The sequence below is a fragment of the Hevea brasiliensis genome, chromosome 12, assembly GCF_030052815.1.
Source record: "Hevea brasiliensis isolate MT/VB/25A 57/8 chromosome 12, ASM3005281v1, whole genome shotgun sequence".
Taxonomy (NCBI): domain Eukaryota; kingdom Viridiplantae; phylum Streptophyta; class Magnoliopsida; order Malpighiales; family Euphorbiaceae; genus Hevea; species Hevea brasiliensis.
This window is the reverse complement of record NC_079504.1, coordinates 75,639,473-75,659,213: the sequence shown is the minus strand read 5'-3', so window position 1 is coordinate 75,659,213 and position 19,741 is coordinate 75,639,473.

Genomic DNA, 19,741 nt, shown 5'->3' with positions numbered 1-19,741 from the left:
TTCGGTTAATTGCATGATACATTTACTAATTAATCTGGTTATTTTCTGCAGTTAATTTTCTGATAAAAATGAGCACAAAACAACCACCACCATCCAATATCCTTGCAAGCATACTTGATCACAATAGGTTGACAGGACCTAATCTGTCTGATTGGCTAAGAAATTTGAAACTTGTCCTGAACCTTGAACATATAGGATATGTTCTAGATTCAAATGTTCCTGGTCCCCTACCTCCAGAGGCCACTTAAGAGGAACATGAAACTTTGGACAAGTGGAAGGAGCATGATATGAGAGCTAAGTGTTACATGCTTGCTTCCATGAGTAATGAGTTACAGAAGCAACATCAGAACATGTAGAGTGCGAGTGAGATCCTCTTTCACCTACAAGAGTTGTATGGTGAGCACAGCAGGAATGCTAGGTATGAGATATCTAGACAACTATTCCGTATGAGGATGTCTGAGGGACAGAATGTTGGGGATCATGTCCACAAGATGATTCAGCTGATTGAGCAGTTGGAACATCTTGACTTCAACATGGATTTCCAACTACAAACGGATTTAATCCTTCAGTCCCTTCCTGAGTCTTTTGGGAATTTTGTAACAAATTTCCATATGACTAAACAGGAATGCACCTTAGCTGATTTACTCAACATGCTGGTTATTGCCCAAAAGAATATGCCGGGCAATAAAGGAAAAGAGGTAGCTTTCATTGCATCTTCTTCTGCTGGAAAGTCCAACAAGAAGAAGGGCAATAAGAAAAAGAAACCTCAGATTCCTAGTCCTTCCAAGAAAATAGCTAAACAGAAAAGGAAAACTAAAGCTTATGGAGGCAAAGGAAAGTGTTTCCACTGCCAAAAGGATGGGCACTGGAAAAAGAATTGCCCAGAGTATCTTGCTTCTCTGAAGGACAAGAAGGGTACACCTTCAGAAGGTATGTCCATATCTTGTTATTTAGATTCTGATGATACTCATAGTTCATCTACAGCTTGGGTTTTAGATACTGGTGCCAGTTCTCACATTTCTAATGATATGCAGGAACTAGCAAATAGTAGCAGCTTGCGTTCTCAAGATATTAGAGTCCGGATTGGCAATGGCTCAACTGTTGAAGCTTTAGCCATAGGATCTAAATCCTTTTACATGTTTGGACATGTTTTGTGTTTAGATAATGTTTTATATGTACCTAATGCTTTTAAGAACATCATTTCTATATCTAGTTTGACTAGAAATGGCTATGTATTTTAGTTCACAGATGATGTTTGCAATATTTATTTTGGAAATAAATATGTTGGTTCGGGTTATATGAATGATGGCCTTTATTATTTGGATAATAATGACAAACACAAATTGAATGCAAGAGATCTAAAAGAATGCAATGCCATGGTGAAAACCAACTCAAGTTCAAAATATATTTGGCACTTTAGGTTATGTCATGTTGCAGAAGATAGGATTGCAAAATTGGAGAAAATGGGGATTCTATCCTCATTGGGCTCTGAGCCTACTCCAACTTGTGAATCTTGCCTTCAGGGCAAAATGACTAGATCACCCTTTGTTGGACAAGGGCTAAGAGCTGAAAATATTTTGGAGCTAATACATAGTGATGTATGTGGTCCATTTAAAGAAATGGCTAAAGGGGGTTTTCATTATTTTATTACCTTTACTGATGATAAATCAAGGTTTGGTTATTTGTATTTGATGAAATACAAACATGAATCTTTTGAAAAGTTCAAAGAATTTAAATATGAAGTAGAAAATCAAACAGGAAAGAGTATTAAAGCTCTTCGATCAGATCGTGGAGGTGAATATTTTAGTACTAAATTTGATGAATAGTTGAGAAAGCATGGCATTGTTTCTCAGCTGACTCCTCCAGCAACGCCACAACTGAATGGTGTGTCTGAAAGGAGAAATCGTACCCTGTTGGATATGGTACGTAGTATGATGAGCTATACTGATATGCCAATCTTCTTTTGGGGATTTGCATTAGAATCAGCTTTGTATATTCTTAATAGGATTCCATCAAAATCAGTTTCTTCCACACCTTATGAGATATGGCATGGAAGAAAACCAAGTCTTAAGCATGTTAAGATTTGGGGTTGTCTAGCTTATATCAAAAAGCTGAACACTGATAAATTGGATACCAGATCAGAGAAAGGTCGATTTGTTGGATATACAAAAGATAATTTTGGATATTATTTTTATTTGCCTACTTCAAAAAAAGTTGTGATAAGTAGAGATGCCACATTTCTTGAACAACAGTTTGTTTAAGAAGGAGGCAAAGGAAGGCAAATAGAGTTAGAATTGGAGAATTCTGACCAACCAACAGATCAGATGGATATAGATCCATCTAGTCAACCTATACCCGTTGATGAAACATCTACAGCTGTTCCTCGTAGAACAACCAAGGTATCTCACCCACCAGTGAGATATGGTTTTCTTCATGAAGAAGAACAGGAGTTGTTTACTCATGAAGAAGTAGATCATGGAGATGATCCACTTACTTATAAAGAAGCTATATCAGATATAAACTCTTTAAAATGGATTGATGCTATGAAATCTGAGATTGATTCCATGTATAAGAATCAAGTTTGGGATCTTGTTGACCCACCTGAAGGTATTGTACCTATAGGGAATAAATGGGTTTTCAAGAAGAAAATTGGTTCTGATGGAAAGGTAGAGACCTATAAGGCAAGGCTAGTAGCGAAAGGGTTTCGCCAAAGGCAAGGAATCGACTATGAGGAGACTTTCCGCCTGGTTCCATGCTTAAATCAATTAGGATTTTATTAGCAATAGCTGCATACTGTGATTATGAGATTTGGTATATGGATGTCAAAACAGCTTTTCTCAATGGATACATTGAAGAAAACATTTTCATGGAACAACCTAGGGGTTTTGAATCCCAAGATGGTTCCAAGGTATGCAAGCTAAAGCGATCCATTTATGGGTTGAAACAAGCTTCGAGGAGTTGGAACATCCGTTTTGATGAAGCCATTAAATCCTTTGGTTTTATCAAAAATAATGATGAGCTATGTGTATATAAGAAGGTTAGTGACAGTGCTATCACTTTTCTTGTCTTATATGTGGATGACACACTGTTGATGGGTTATGACACAGGTATGTTGACGACTATAAAGGTATGGTTGTCAAATACATTCTCCATGAAAGACTTAGGGGAGGCAACCTATTTTCTTGGGATTCGCATCTATAGAGATAGAGCGAAAAGAATAATTGGTTTATCCCAAAATCTATATTTAGAAAAGGTGTTAAAGAGGTTTAACATGCTTGATTCCAAGAGAGGATTGTTACCAGTGAGACATGGTATCCACCTTTCTAAAGAGATGTCTCCAAAGACACCTAAAGAAAGAGATAAGATGGCCAGGATTCCATATGCTTCGGCTATTGGAAGTTTAATGTATGCAATGTTGTGTACTAGGCCAGATATCGCATATGTTGTTAGTTTGACTAGCAGGTATCAATCCAATCCAGGTTTGGAACACTGGATAGCTGTGAAGAATATCCTTAAGTACTTGAGAAGAACTAAGTATTTATTCTTGATTTATGGAGGTGGAGACTTGCAATTGGATGGTTATACAGATTCTGATTTCCAATTAGATATCGATGATAGAAAGTCTACCTCTGGATATGTGTTCATTTGTAATGGAGGTGCAGTCAGTTGGAAGAGTTCCAAACAGAGCACGACTGCAGATTCCACTACAGAGGCTGAGTATATTGTTGCATCAGATGCTGCAAAGGAAGCTGTTTGGATAAAGAAGTTCGTGACAGAACTTACAGTAGTTCCTTCCATTGAGTCAGCAGTTCCACTACACTGTGACAATAATGGAGCAGCCATACAGGCTAAGGAACCAAGGTCTCACCAAAAATCCAAACACATAGAAAGGCGCTACCACATTATCAAAGAAATAGTTGGGCGAGGCGATGTAGCCATGCAGAAAATAGCATCAGCTGAAAATCCAGCTGATCCATTCACTAAGCCTATGTCACAGACTCAGTTAGACCGACATCTTGAGAAGATAGGTCTAAGATATTGTAATAAATGGCTCTAGTGCTAGTGGGAGATTGTTAGTAGTATGCCCTAGAGCATATCATTTAGTATGTATCTTGTACATATTTTTATTAATAAAAGGCATTTCCACTTTTCTATTTACATAATATATTTATGTGTAATAGAAAAGGTCCATTGATATTTTGGTAGAAATATTATTCTTAAGTTGTTAAGAATATGAGTGACAATATTTCTAGCACAAAGTATCATAAATAGGTTCACAATCGAGGATACTTCAGAATAAGGACATGACTTATCCAGAAAGATTGTATTCATGTTTGTTCCCAAGTTATTTATATGAGATATAAATAAGATGGAATGGTGAGTCTCATGCCATATGACAAACATGATTAGCACTTATAAATGATAAGTAGGCCGAACCAATGACACTTATGACAAGCACATGGAGTTTACTCTTGTCAATGTTTTGTCATAAATCATATCAGTGCATATAATCTTTAGACCTGAGATAGCACAGTTATCTTGTATATAGGTAGTTTGAGTTTGATACTGCTTTCATACTTGTACTGTGTATGGGTATATGGGCATCTGTTGGCTCCTACTAGTTATATATGGAGGTAGGTGTTGATCAAGATGGAATCTGTTCCTCTAAGTAAATAGAGATAAAATCCTATGTTCATTTAATTGTTCTTGATGTTTCAAGTTCCTGGCAAGGACAGATGGATTTATTCAGAAAAGGGTTTCTGATGAGAAAATCTTTTTAATCAAGAACTGGAATTAAAAGAGAACATAATATTCATAGCAAATGGAGTTTGACATAAACCATGACTCCAGCTTGAGTTGGGATTTTGTAACAGAGAGATTCTAGTGCATGGTAACATATGGTTATAGGTTCATTTAAGGTAAACCTTATTACTAATTGGGTGGCCATGGCATGCTATGCTAGGTGTTAATCATTTATGGTAAGAAAGAGTTCTGATGATATTAGGAGTTGATATCATGTCTCATTGCCAATTAGTGATGAACCTAGTAGGTCAGACACATACACAAGTTATCACCTATTTAAATATGATTTAATTAATTAATTAAAGAGTTTAATTGATTAATTAAATAGGTTTGGTTTGCAATTAAATTGCAAAGTCCCTAGCATGACTTGAAACCAAATCTAGATTATTGGATGTGTAGTATAGATTAAATTTATATTTAAAGTGTTTAAATATGAATTTAATTAATGAGAAATTAATTAATAGAGATTACTTAATTAATTTATATTTGATATAAATTAATTAGAAGAAGAAAAATAATTATTTTGGGTTAAGAACTCAAAATTGAGACACAGGGGCATTCTGGTCATTTCACAGTGTGACACATGGCATCATGAGATGGTGACATATGGGATTACACATAAGCTTACCAAATGTTTTTTTTAATCATGTAAGATGATTAAAATCAAGATTAAATATAGGTTTGACACTTGGCACAATGTGATTGGGTCACTTAAACCAAGAGCTAATCAAAGGGTGACATGTGGCAAGGGTTTAATATGTTAACCTAGCTATTTAAGTGTTGTTATGAAAAGAAAAAGCAACCAGCTATCACTCCTCTCCTTTGTCACACCACTTTGAGGCTTTTCATCTATTCTTCTTCATCTTTCATTAATTCAAAGAGATTAGCCATCAATCTCTTGAATTAAGAACACTAGAAATTGTTTCTAGTGTCCTATTTACATCTCTAATCTCTTAAAAGGCAGAACTTGAATTTCTAATTAATAGAAAAAGCTTTAGAAGCTGTTCAAGGTCTGCCATAGGTGTTCTTAGTGTGGACAAGCTAGAGGGACAACATCTAGTGTCCTGAAGACGAATCTCAAAGGCGCAGACACGTTGCAGTGCATCAAGAAGTTAGTGTAATCGTTCTTGATTTAATCTAGGGTTCTAAAATTGATCTGATTAATTTTAAAATCTTAAATGGAAAATACAGATCCAAAAACATATTAAAAGAGTTTTAATATGTTGTTTATCATTGAAATCAAATAAATAAAAATAAACCTTGCATGATGCATGTGACCCTAGGTGAAAATTTTTTAATTCAATGGTATAAAGTTGTGCTTTTCACGCTTCCGTTCCTTCAAGTATAATCACCCAAATAATTTCCTACACAATGTACATTTAATCAATCCTTTAATTCACCATTTACAAGCAAAAATAAACTGTCTTCAAGGTGTTTCCATGGCTGTCAAAAGTACACTTCCCCATTCAACATCAAACCTAAAAAATCTCTCCATAAATCAAACACCCATAACATCCTTACAAACTTTAATTAAACAATAATCAAAAACACAAACTTACCACTTTGGAAATTCTTCAAAACTCCACAAAAACTTTCCTTTCTTACTGCCTATCTACTGCCCATGGTGTGAGAATCAAATTTAATGAAGACAAGTAAACAAAATCTAACTTGAAAATGGGTGTAAAGAGTCATGCATTTGAGCGGCCATGGGAGAAGCTTGGAAACTTCATTTCGGCAATGGGAGTGAATGAAGGTTGAAGATGAGTTTAGTGGGTTTACATCTGCCCACTTAGTGAATTTTTAATTCCCATAGTGCTCCACTCATGCTAGGATAATCATTTAATAAGTTTTAAGTGATAATTACTCCATTTACACTCCATTTTTGTTATTTATATTAGGTACCACTAAATTAATTTTTCATTATATTTTCCAAGTGTAATATTATTTATTTTTAATGAACATTTAGGTCAAAAGACAACTCGGGGTATCGAATGACCACAATGCCCCTGTTCGGGTTACATTCCCGATTTTTCGGTAACACCGGGTTTTGTCTATTTTTTGATTTCTCACTTTTCTTTGTACTAATTATTTAATTTTCATTTAATATTTCTAATGGTATTTGTATTTCAATAGGTGTCTATTTAAGTCCTAAAAATATTTTTCAGGGTTCCCCACGGTCCAGGGCTAGTCAACGGTCCACGCCGTGACTTCCCGGTGCGGTCACCCATCGCTAGGGTTCTCGGCTCGCTTAACTTGGTTACACTTCCTTGCTATTATTTTTCCTTTGTTTTTCTTGTATTTTCTTTTCTTGTATTTCATTATTTTATGTCTCCTCACTCATATCGAAGTGTAGTTCTAGGCATTCTAGCTGTCCGGACAATACTGGTCATTGGAACAGTAGAACACACTACCGAACATAGGGGTGTTACATTTATATCTTTCCCATGTGTCATAGAGTGATTCTCCTTCTTTTTGTCTGAAGATGTTGAGCTCAAGCCTTAGTTTTGCAGTCTTTGCAGGTGGGGAATACCTTACTAGAAAAGCTTTAGAGAGGTTTTCCCAAGTAGTGAATGTTCCAGCCGGTTGAGAAAGTAAACACTTCCTTGCTCTGTCTCGAAGGGATAATGGGAATGCTCTGAGTCTTGTTGCTTGATCAGACACTCTACTCATCTTGAATGTATCACATAGGGTAAGAAAGCACTAGAGGTGATAGTGTGGGTCTTCTGTGGGTGAACTTGCAAACTAGGTCTGTTGAATCATTTGGAGCTATATTGGTTTTAATTCAAAGTTGTTGGCTTCCACTGTGGGTCTAGTGACATTGGGCTGAAATCCTTGAATAGATGGAGCTCTGTAATCTCTCAAGAGTCTTGCTCTGTCATTGTTATCGGCCATGGTTGGAATTTCAGGATCTCCTTGACCGTGCTCTTGATGTTTCCTTTCCCTCCTGATGGCTTTCAGAGTTCTATCTATCTCTGGATCACAGTCTAAAATTTCTTCTAGCTTTATTCTGGTCATATACCAGATCGGGCACCTGAGAGAAAATAAAAGAAATACAACCTGTAAAATAAAATTAAATAATAAATATAATTGCCTAAATCAGCTAAATTGCCTATCGCTTGATATTACTAAAACCAAAATCCCCGGCAACGGTGATTTATAGGTTCATTTAAGGTAAACCTTATTACTAATTGGGTGGCCATGGCATGCTATGCTAGGTGTTAACTATGGTCTATAAGGTGCATAAAATGATTTAGAGAAATCATTTATGGTAAGAAAGAGTTCTGATGATATTAAGAGTTAATATCATGTCTCATTACCAATTAGTGATAAACCTAGTAAGTCACACACATACACAAGTAATCACCAAATTAAATATGATTTAATTAATTAAAGAGTTTAATTGATTATTTAAATAGGTTTGGTTTGCAATTAGATTGCAAAGTCCCTAGCATGGCTTGAAACCAAATCTAGGTTATTGGATGTATAGTATAAGTTAAGTTTATATTTAAAGTGTTTAAATATGAATTTAATTAATGAGAAATTAATTAATATAGATTAATTAGTTAATTTATATTTGATATAAATTGATTAGAAGAAGAGAAATAATTATTTTGGGTTGAGAACTCAAAATTATGACACAGGGGTATTTTGGTCATTTCACAGGAGGACATGTGGCACCATGAGATAGTTACACATGGCACTACACATAAGCTTTCGAAATGTCTTTTAATCATGTAAGATGATTAAAATTAAGATTAAATATAGGTTTGATACTTGGCGCAATGTGATTGGGTCAATTAAACCTAGAGCCAATCAGAAGGTCACATGTGGCAAGGGTTTTAAGTGGTGACCTAGCTATATAAGTGTAAGGATGAAAGAACAAATATATACAATCTGCTCATTCTTCTCTTTGTGCCTCCACCCTTGGCTGCCCTCTCCTCTTTTGTTCTTTATCTCTCATCTATTCCAAGAGGTTAGCAAACAATCTCTTAAATTAAAAATACTAGAAATCATTTCTAGTGTCCTATTTACATCTGTAATCTCTCAAAAGGCAAAACTTGATTTTCTAATTCATAGAAAAAGCTTTAGAAGCTGTTCAAGGGCTGCCAAGGTGATCTTGGTGTGGACAAGCTAGAGGGACAACATCTGGTGTCCTAGACGCATCCCAAAGGTGTCAAATACACTGCAATGCATCAAGAGGATAGTGCACTTATTCTTTATCTAATTTAGGGTTCTAATAATTAATCTGATTAATTCTAAAATCTTAAATGGTAAATGTAGATCTAAAAATATATTAAAAGAGTTTTAATATGCTGTTTATCATTGAAATTAAATAGATAAAAATGAATCTTGCATGATGCATGTGACCCTAGATGAAAAATTTTGAATTTCAATGATCTAAACTTGTGATTTTCATGCTTCCACCCCTTCAATTGGTATGAGAGCCACTATATTTGCTATTTAAATTGTTGTTTATATGATTTAATTGTGTGGTATGATCATGAGATGATAGATCCATTGCTGGTTGCAAAGAAAGGTGGCGGCTTGGTGACCAACACCATTGGTGCCCACACTTTGTGGTCTCCAATGGTGTGCGCAAGGTTTGGCATTTTAATTTACAATTGTTATATGATCTAAAAACTCATCATATGTCTAATTAAATTGTTTAATTAGAGTTTTAATTACACAATTAAATTTTGATTCAAATATGAATTTTTAAAGTTGTTTGAATGTGATTCAAATCTGAATTTTTAAAGTTGTTTGAATGTGATTCAAATCTGAATTTTAAAAGTTGTTTGAATACAATTCAAATCTGAATTTTTAAAGTTGTTTGAATATGATTCAAATCTGAAATTTTTTAAAATTGTTTGAATTTTATTCAAATCTGAATTTTTTAAAATTGTTTGAATGTTATTCAAATCTGAATTTTTATATTTGTTTGAATGTGATTCGAATCTGAATTTTTAAATTTGTTTGAATGAGATTCAAATCTAAACTTTTAAATTTGTTTGAATCATATTCAAATCTGGATTTTTAAGTTGAATATGAGATATTCAATTTAATTTAAGTATGTATGTTTCATTTAATTCATTAAATGGTGATATGCATGATGGATGATCATGGACTATAAAAGAGCAATGTGATTGGATTTATTTCTTTTATGTTTCTTTTGGTTGTAAATTAATTAATTTATTTTAATTTATTTTGGGCATGTATTATTAAGGTTGTAATAATTTTGGATTGTAATTTCATTTATTTAGTTCTTGTAAATTCGCCTTGGCATGCCAAGGATTACTATGTAATTGGATTGCAAGAATATCAAGGAGGTTAAGAGCATTGGTGGGACTAGTGGGAGGAATTCAAGATCAAGTGTTGATTATGTACTCCTATAGCAACTCTTGTAAAATGAATGAATGAAATGCACCTAGGAATGCCCTAATTCAATTCTTGGTAGCTCAAAATTGAATCCCTTAGAAAAGCCCATGATCATACCATATTTACTGTTTATCCGTGAATGCATGAGATGTACGGAAATGTATGCAGGTATATGATATAAGCATATTAAATGGATAATGTGCAAAGTGAGGCCATAATAGTAATTAGGACAACCACAAAATCTTCCAAACAAATGATTAAGTTGGAAATGGTATGATTAAAGTAATTATAACATGGGCCCTCCATTGAGACAATTATTTTAAGAAATTTTAAATGCTTGCATAAGATGCAAATAATTTAAGAGATTTTCTTAAGAATAATTGTTAAGCATGAGATGTTGTAAATATGTAAATAGTTTGGTGGCCAATATTGGATGTACCTGAGGACATAAAAATTATTTGCATAATTACTGGCTCAATGGGATCAACTTAACTAATGCAAGATTAGTAAATAATAGATGTACCTGAGATTTTGAGCATTAGGGTTTAGGTAAAGGATTGAACCTCACATGAGATGTGATGGGCAAGGAGTTGCTCACTTATAGTTTATTGTAATTCCAATAATGGATGTACCTGAGGATGATCAATAGAATTATAAGAATTCAATCACCCACTAGAAATCCATCCAACTAGAATTTTTGTTTTCTACTTTGGAAGTGTAGGATTCGCTAAGTTAGTGGGAGGACCAATTTGATTAAAAAACTATAATCATTTTGGTTAATTATATGATATATTTAATAATTAATCTGGTTATTTTCTACAGTTAATTTTTTGATAATAATGAGCACAGAACAACCACCACCATCCAATATCCTTGCAAGCATACTTGATCGCAATAGGTTGATAGGACCTAATCTATCTGATTGGCTAAGAAATTTGAAACTTATCCTGAACCTTAAACATATAGTATATATTCTATACTCAAATGTTCCTGGTCCCTTACCTCCAGAGGCCACTCAAGAGGAACATAAAACTTTGGACAAGTGGAAGGAGCATGATATGAGAGCGAAATGTTACATGCTTGTTTCCATGAGTAATGAGTTACAGAAGCAGTATGAGAACATGTAGAGTGCGAGTGAGATCCTCCTTCACCTATAAGAGTTGTATGGTAAGCACAGCAGGAATGCTAAATATGAAATATCTAGACAGTTATTCCACATGAGGATGTCTGAGGGATAGCATGTTGGGGATCATGTCCATAAGATGATTCGATTGATTGAGCAGCTGGAACATCTCGACTTTAACATGGATTTCCAATTGCAGACGGATTTGATCCTTCAGTCCCTATCTGAGTATTTTGGGAATTTTGTGACAAATTTCCATATGACTAAACAGGAATGCACCTTGGCTGGTTTACTCAACATGCTGGTTATTGCCCAAAAGAATATGTCGGGCAATAAAGGAAAAGAGGTAGCTTTGATTGCATCTTCTTCTGCTGGAAAGTCCAACAACAAGGGCAATAAGAAAAAGAAACCTCAAATTCCTGGTCCTTCCAAGAAAATAGCTAAACAGAAAGTAAAGACCAAAGCTGACAAAGGCAAAGGAAAGTGTTTCCACTGCCAGAATGATGGGCACTGGAATAGTAACTGCCTAGAGTATAGCCAATAATAAAAGCTTACAGTAATAAGATATTAGACTCTGGATTGGCAATGACTCAACTCTTGAAGCCTTAGCCATAGGATCTAAATCTTTATACATGTGTGGACACGTTTTGTATTTAAATAAGGTTTTGCATGCACTTGATTCCTTGAGAAGAACATCATTTCTATATCTAGTTTGACTAGAGATGGTTATGAATTTCAGTTTATAAATGATGTTTGTAATATTTATTTTGGAAACAAATATATTGGTTCGGGTTATATGCATGATGGACTTTATTATTAATTAATAATATTAAATACAAATCTAATGCAAGCAATCTAAAAGAATGCAATGCCATAGTGAAAATCAACTCAAGTTCAAAATATATTTTGCACTTAAGGTTGGGTCATGTTGCAGAAGATAGGATTGCAAAAATGGAGAAAATGGGGATTTTATCCTCATTGGGCTCTGAGCCTATTCCAACTTACGAATCCTGCCTTCAGGCCAAAATGGCTAGATCACCCTTTGTTGGACAAAGACTAATAGCTGAACATATTTTAGAACTAATACATAGTGATGTATGTGATCCATTTAAGGAAATGGTTAGAGGCAGTTTTCATTACTTTATTACCTTTACTGATGATAAATCAAGGTTTGAGTATTTGTATTTGATGAAATACAAACATGAATCCTTTGAAAAGTTCAAAGAATTTAAATGTGAAGTAGAAAATAAAACAGGAAAAAGTATTAAAGCTCTTCGATCAAATCGTGGAGGTGAATACTTGAGTACTGAATTTGATGAATACTTGAGAGAGCATGGCATTGTTTCCAGCTAACTCCTCTAGGAACACCACATCTGAATGGTGTATCTGAAAGGAGAAATCGTACCCTATTGGATATGGTACGTAGTATGATAAGCTATACTGATATGCCAATCTCCTTTTGGGGATTTGCATTAGAATTAACTTTGTATATTCTGAATAGGATTCCATCAAAATAAGTTTCTTCCACACCTTATGAGATATGGCAAGGAAGAAAACCAAGTCTTAAGCATATTAAGATTTGGGGTTGTCTAGCTTATATCAAAAAGGCTGAACACTAATAAATTGGAAATCAGATAAGAAAAGGGTCGATTTGTTAGATTTCCAAAAGATAGTTTTTGATATTATTTTTATTTGCCTACATCATAAAAGGTTGTGGTAAGTAAAGATGCAATATTTCTTGAACAACAGTTTGTTCAAGAAGGAGGCAAAGGAAGGAAAATAGAGTTATAATTGGAGAATTCTGACCAACTAACAGATCAGATGGATATAGATCCATTTAGTCAACCTACACCTATTAATGAAATATCTACAGCTGTTCCTCGTAGAACAACCAGGGTATCTCACCCACCAGTGAGATATGGTTTTCTTCATGAAGAAGAACAAGAGTTGTCCACTTATGAAGAAGTTGATCATGGAGATGATCCACTTACCTATAAAGAAGCTATATCAGATATAGACTCTTCCAAATGGATTGATGCTATGAAATCCGAGATTGATTCCATGTATAAGAATCAAGTTTGGGATCTTGTTGACCCACATGAAGGTATTGTACCTATAGGAAACAAATGGGTTTTCAAGAAGAAAATTGGTTCTGATGGAAAGGTAGAGACCTATAAGGCAAGGCTAGTAGAGAAAGGGTTTCACCAAAGGCAAGGAATCAACTATGAGGAGACTTTCTTGCCTGTTGTCATGCTTAAATCAATTAGGATTCTATTAGCAATAGCTTCATACTATGATTATGAGATTTGGAAGATGGATGTCAAAGCAGCTTTTCTCAAAGGATACATTGAAGAAAACATTTTCATGGAACAACCTAGGGGTTTTGAATCCCAAGATGGTTCCAAAGTATGCAAGCTAAAGCGATCCCTTTATGGGTTGAAAGAAGCTTCGAGGAGTTGGAACATCCATTTTAATGAAGCCATTAAGTCATTTGGTTTTATCAAAATGAGGATGAGCCATATTTATATAAGAAAGTTAGTGACCGTGCTATCATTTTCCTTGTCTTATATGTGGATGACATACTATTGATGGGTAATGACACAAGTTTGTTGACAACTGTAAAGGTATGGTTGTCAAATACATTCTCCTTGAAAGACTTAGGGGAGGCAACCTAGATTCTTGGGATTCACATCTATAGAGATAGAGCGAAAGGAATAATTGTTTTCTCCCAAAGTCTATACTTGGAAAAGCTATTAAAGAGCTTTAACATGTTTAATTCTAAGAGAGGATTGTTACCAGTGAGACATGGTATCCACCTTTCTAAAGAGATGTCTCCAAAGACACCTAAAGAAAGAGATAAAATGGCTAGGATTCCATATGCTTTGGCTATTGGAAGTTTGATATATGCAATGTTGTATACTAGGCCGGATATCGCATATGCTATTAGTTTGACTAGCAGGTTTCAATCCAACCCAGGTTTGGAATACTAGATAGCTGTTAAGAATATCCTTAAGTACTTGAGAAGAACTAAGGATTTATTCTTCATATATGGAGGTGGAGACTTGCAATTGGATGGTTATACTGATTCTGATTTTTAGTCAGATATCGATGATAGAAAGTCTACCTTTGGATATGTGTTCATTTGTAATGGAGGTGCAGTTAGTTGGAAGAGTTCCAAACAGAGTACGACTGTAGATTCCACTACCGAGGCTGAGTATATTGCAGCATCAGATGCTGCAAAAGAATATGTTTGGATATAAGGAACCCCGGTCTCACAAAAAATCCAAACACATAGAAAGGCGCTACCACATTATCAGAGAAATAGATGGGCAAGGCAATATAGCCATGTAAAAAATAGCATCAGCTGAAAATCCAGCTGATTCATTCACTAAGCCTTTGTCACAAACTCAACTAGAATAACATCTTGAAAAGATGGGTCTAAGATATTGTAATGAATGGCTCTAGTACTAGTGGGAGATTGTTAGTAGTATGCCCTAGAGCATATCATTTAGTATGTATCTTGTACATGTTTTTATTAATAAAAGGCATTTTCACTTTTCCATTTACATAATATATTTATGTCTAATATAAAAGGTCCATTGATATTTTGTTAGAAATTCTATTATTAAGTTGTTAAGAATATGAGTGACAGTATTTCTAGTATAAAGTATCATAAATAGGTTCACAATCGAGGATACTTCATAATAAGGACATAACTTATCCAGAAAGAATATATTCATATTTGTTACCAAGTTATTTATATGGGATGTAAATAAGATCGAATGGTGAGTCTCATGCCATATAACAAATATGATAGGCACTTATACATGATAAGTAGGTCAAACCAGTAACACTTATGATAAGCATATGGAGTTTACTCTTGTCAATGCATTGTCATAAATCATATCAGTGAATATAATCTTTAGACTTGTGATAGTGTATATAGGTGGTTTGAGTTTGATACTGCTGTCATGCTTGTATTGTGTATGGGTATATGGGCATGTGTTGGCTCCTACTAGTTATATATAGAGGTAGGTGTTGATCGAGATGGAATCTGTTCCTCTAAGTAAATAGGGATAAAATCTTATGTTCATTTAATTGTTCTTGACGTTTCAAGTTCCTAGCCAGGACAAATAGATTTATTCAGAAAAGAGTTTTTGATGAAAAAATCCTTTTAATCAAGAACTGGAATTAAAAGAGAACATAATATTCATAGCAAATGGGGTTTGACATAAACCATGACTCCAACTCGAATTGGGTTTTTGTAACAGAGAGATTCTAGTGCATGGTAACATATGATTATAGGTTCATTTAAGGTAAACCTTATTACTAATTGAGTAGCCATGGCATGCTATGCTAGGTGTTAACCATGGTCTAAGAGGTGCATAAAATGATTTAGAGAAATTATTTATGGTAAGAAAGAGTTCTAATGATATTTAGAGTTGATATCATATCTTATTGCCAATTAATGATGAGCCTAGCAAGTCACACACATACACAAGTAATCACTAAATTAAATATGATTTAATTAATTAATTAATTAATTAAAGAGTTTAATTGAATAATTAAATAGGTTTGGTTTGTAATTAGATTGCAAAGTCCCTAGCATGGCTTGAAACCAAATCTAGGTTATTTTGTAATGGCCTGGCCCACTAGTGATATTGTCCGCTCTAGGCCGACGCCCTCACGATTTTAAAATGCGTCAATAGGGGTTACAAACCACCAACTTATAAACCCAGCATCTCTCCTGTGTTTTGCCAATGTGGGATTTGCCTAGGGTGTTACAATCCACCCCCCCCCCCACTAGTGATATTGTCCACTCTGGGCCAAAGCCCTCACGGTTTTAAAATACGTCACTAGGGGTTACGAACCACCAACTTATAAACCCAGCATCTCTCCCGTGTTTTGCCGTTGTGGGATTTGCTTAGGGTGTTACATATTTGATGTATAGTATAAGTTAAATTGATATTTAAAGTGTTTAAATATGAATTTAATTAATGAAAATTTAATTAATAGAGGTTAATTAATTAATTTATATTTGATATAAATTTATTAGAAGAAGAGAAATAATTATTTTGGGTTGAGAACTCAAAATTAAGACATAGGGGTATTTTGGTCATTTCACAGGGGTGACATGTGGCACCATGAGATGGTTACACATGGCATTACACATAAGCTTGCCAAATGCCTTTTAATCATGTAGGATGATTAAAATTAAGATTAAATATAGGTTTGACACTTGGCACAATGTGAATGGGTCAATTAAACCTCGAGCCAATCAGAAGGTCACATGTGGCAAGGGTTTTAAGTGGTGACCTGGCTATATAAGTGTAAGGATGAAAGAACAAATATATACAATCTGCTCATTCTTCTCTTTTTTCCGCCACCCTTGGCTGCCCTCTCCTCTCTTTTTCTTCATCTCTCATCTATTCCGATAGACTAGCAAACAATCTCTTGAATTAAAAATACTAGAAAAATTTCTAGTGTCTTATTTACATCTGTAATCTCTCAAAAGGAAAAACTTGATTTTCTAATTTATAGAAAAAGCTTTAGAAGCTGTTTAAGGGCTGCCATAGGTGATCTTGGTGTGGACAAGCTAAAGGGACAACATCTGGTGTCCTAGACGCATCCCAAAGGTGTCAAATGCACTGCAGTGCATCAAGAGGTTAGTGCATTTATTCTTGATCTAATCTAGGGTTTTAATAATTAATCTAATTAATTCTAAAATCTTAAATGGCAAATGTAGATCCAAAAATATATTAAAAGAGTTTTAATATGTTGTTTATCATTGAAATCAAATAGATAAAAATGAATCTTGCATGATGCATGTGACCCTAGATGAAAAATTTTAAATTTCAATGATCAAAACTTGTGATTTTCATGCTTCCGCTCCTTCACATAATGGCCATATCGAGTTCTAAAAGCAATTTTGGGGTTACTCTGGTCTTGCACCTTCAGCTGATAATAACCCGATCTCATGTCAATTTTGTAGAACACAGCTGCACCTCTCAACTGATCAAATAAGTCATCAATGCGTGCCAATGGGTATCTATTCTTTATTGTCACCTTATTCATTTGTCCGTAATCAATACACAAGTGGAGGGTGCCATTTTTCTTCTTAACAAATAACACTGGCACTCCCCAAGGTGACACACTAGAGTGAATAAAGCCCTTGTCAAGTAGTTCTTGCAATTGCACCTTCAACTCTTTTAATTCTGCTGGTGCTATTCTGTATGGTGTTATGGAGATTGGGTCCACAACAGGCATGACATTAATCTCAAATTGCACCTCTCTTTCTGGAGGCAATCCTAGCAACTCATCAGGGAACACATCTGGAAAGTCACATACTAGAGGGATGTCCCTCAATGCTGGACTCCCCACTTGGGTGTCTATCACATGTGCCAAGTATGCTTCATGCCCTTTTCTAATCATTTTCCTAGCTAGTGCAGCTAAAATGATGTTTGATGGCAATAACTACCTCTCCTCGTGTATTACCACATCACCATACTGAGGGAGACCAAAAATGACTATTTTCAGTCTACAGTCAATCATGGCGTAATGCCTGGCTAACCATGTGACACCCCTTACCCGTCTACAGTGTAGCCAAGTAAGATATGCCACACAGTGTGCCGAAGTACCAAATCATATTTTCATTACAATTTACCCTTTTAATTCATTTGTTTATAATTTTGCCTAATTTGAATTTTTAAAAAATTTTATAGAAAATTCAGCAGAGTGCCGGCTGTAAATTGGAAAAACAGTTCTTCTGAATCTATTAAAAATACTTCCAATATAATCATAATTTCAATCTCAGTCAACCACCAACATCTTTTCACAATTTCTCAAATGACATCAATAGTTCAAAATTTCAATTCATTCATATCATACTCAACTCCATAAGAAAAACTCAAATTATCACTGAACATGGTTCATAAATAATTACATCAAAAGTATAATTACTTGCATTTAAGATATACATAACAAAAGTTTACAAATACAAAAGATCAAAAATAGCCTAATGTTCTACCAATGCACTGCAAATGTGAAGTGACTCTGGACTCTGTGTGCAGATCTGAAAGCTCACCCAGTATGAGGTCTGCTGGCCTCCCCAGCTATGTCTCCAGTACCTGCGAGTGAAAAAAGTGTCGCGCTAAGCAAATCTGCTTAGTGGTGACAATATAAAATAAAATAACTAAAATAACATAAATATGCAGAATGTATATTTACATTTTAGGTATACTTAATTTCTGGCATTTATTGCAGTATTATTCGATTAAAATTTTGTAAGATTCATTATTATTGCCCGAGTAACCCCTACTAATCGACTGGGCCAGATAAATGGGTAAACTAGCACTAGGTACTAAGCACCTCAGACCATCACACCATCGGTCACATTGTGTCTCCCAGTGTGCAACAGAACAGCTAATAAGTCGTAATAATCATCAGGGATAAAATTCAAGTATAATAACTCAATTAGCATAGCCAAAGGCTATTTTATCACATAATGGCACGTGAGGCCATAAAACACAGAATGGCATGAAGCTATATGCAGTACTGCTAGCAGAACCCTATTAGCATGCCAACCTATCCAAACTAATCTTGTTAGGTGTACTAGGGCATGTTACACTCTTAAATTGTACAATTCTTAAAATTTAAGTTTAGGTGTTACTATTCATTCCATTAGTCAACAAAAATGTTAACTTTTGCATAGACAATAGGTACATTGGTTTTAATACTCCCAATATACCACATTTTGCATTCTAAAATTATTGGTATTGGTTGCCAATACTGTAACACCCCTCACCCGTCTATAGTGTAGTCGAGCAAGGCATGCTACACGATGTGCCGGAACACCTGATCTTATCTGATTTCATTATAGTTCTTGATTACTTGTTCAAAAGCTTTATCTAAGCTTTAGGCTATTTTTACTATTTATCAAAATCTGACTAATTTGGAAATTTCAAAAATTTTAACGATAATCCGGCAGAGTGCCGGCTGTAATTTGGACTAACAGTTCTTCTGAACCTGCCAAAAACAATTTTAATATATACTCAGATTCATAACTCATATTATCTCAAAGCATTCTCATCAGTTTCTCAAACTCAGATTCAGTCTCAAAATTTCTCAAACTCAATCTCATTTAGAATCATTATGATTAGATAATCAATTCAAATATCAGAATTCTTATATTTCATTAACTTATATAATTTGCCAATTAAGTACATAAATTTATCAAGTATAGGATATACAAATGAAATTACAGTTACTAATTCATATTTCAATATAAGCAGTAATTATAATGTACATATTAGAAAACATGCTTAAAATGAGCCCTATCTACATGCATTGTTGAGGAGGTGACAACCTTGAACTCTTCTGACACTTCTGCAGATCTGGACTCCAAAAATCTCAGTCGACAGTCTACTGGTTTTACCTTCA